Below are 1,231 nucleotides of genomic sequence, written 5' to 3' on the forward strand. Positions count from 1 at the left end.
GGCCCGAGTGGCAGAGCGGGGCTGAAGGCACAGCTGCACGCATCCAGGGGCTGCTGGCACAGCTGCACGGGCGGCCGTGGCGCAGCAGCGTCCTGCACATCGAGCCGGTGAAGTCCTACGCGCCACACGTGCATCACCTCGTGCTGGACCTCGAGTGCCGGCCTGTGCTGCCCGTTTAGTGGGGCACAGGCATGGCTGGGGCTCCAGCTCCCTTGGAAGGGTGGGCAGCAGTGTCCTGCAGCCAGCCTGGATGTGCCTTGTGTCCCCTAGTTCTCAGGCGGCAGCACTGCTCCTGCACATCGAGCCGGTGAAGTCCTACGCGCCACACGTGCATCACCTCGTGCTGGACCTCGAGTGCCGGCCTGTGCTGCCCGTTTAGTGGGGCACAGGCATGGCTGGGGCTCCAGCTCCCTTGGAAGGGTGGGCAGCAGTGTCCTGCAGCCAGCCTGGATGTGCCTTGTGTCCCCTAGTTCTCAGGCGGCAGCACTGCCCAGCAGTGCCTCCCCGTGCCCGGGGCACCCAGGGCTGTGCTCCCTACCACAGATCCCATCAGGATCCAGGCAAGGATGGAGAAAGCTGGGGCTCAGAGTGACAGTGTTCTGCCCTGGCTCTGCTAGTCGCTGCCCAGGTCTTGGACACCTTGAGCCCCATTTTCACACAGGAGAGAGCCACAGTACTGAGAAGCCTTGGGTTCCTGCTGGGTTCATTTCAACAGGTCAGGGACAAGCTTTGTGCTTGTATTTACCAGCATGCTTTTTTAATGTATTGGAAGCAAGTCTGTTCATCTTGTTTCCTTCCTATTTTTTTTCAGAAATAAAGATGTTTCTCACCGCTTCTTGTTGGTGTCCAGTTAAAACGTGAACACTGGTGCAAGTGTGGGGGTCTGGCCTGGGGACTTTGAGTCCTAGGGTGGTGTGTGGAGGGGAGCAAAGCCTCTGTGACATTGTCTGCCTGCTAGTCCTCTACATATGTATTGTGTACTCCCAATGGAGCAAACCCCTGCCCCATGAGGAAGCTCCCGCTGGCCCTTTGATGTCTCCGCGGTTTTTTCCAGTGTAGGTGTCGCATCGCTTCCCATCCCTGGGGTGCGGCCGAAAGTGTGGGCAGAGCCGCGTCCTCTCGTTTGCCTCGGGGCTGCACCCAGGTGGCCTCCCCCGCTGTCCTGCGTGGCGAGAAGCCGCCGCCTCCCCTCGGGTGGAGCCCCGCGGCTCGGCCAGCCCCGCGGGCTCCG

The sequence above is a fragment of the Geospiza fortis genome, unplaced genomic scaffold, assembly GCF_000277835.1.
Source record: "Geospiza fortis unplaced genomic scaffold, GeoFor_1.0 scaffold29, whole genome shotgun sequence".
Taxonomy (NCBI): Eukaryota; Metazoa; Chordata; class Aves; order Passeriformes; family Thraupidae; genus Geospiza; species Geospiza fortis.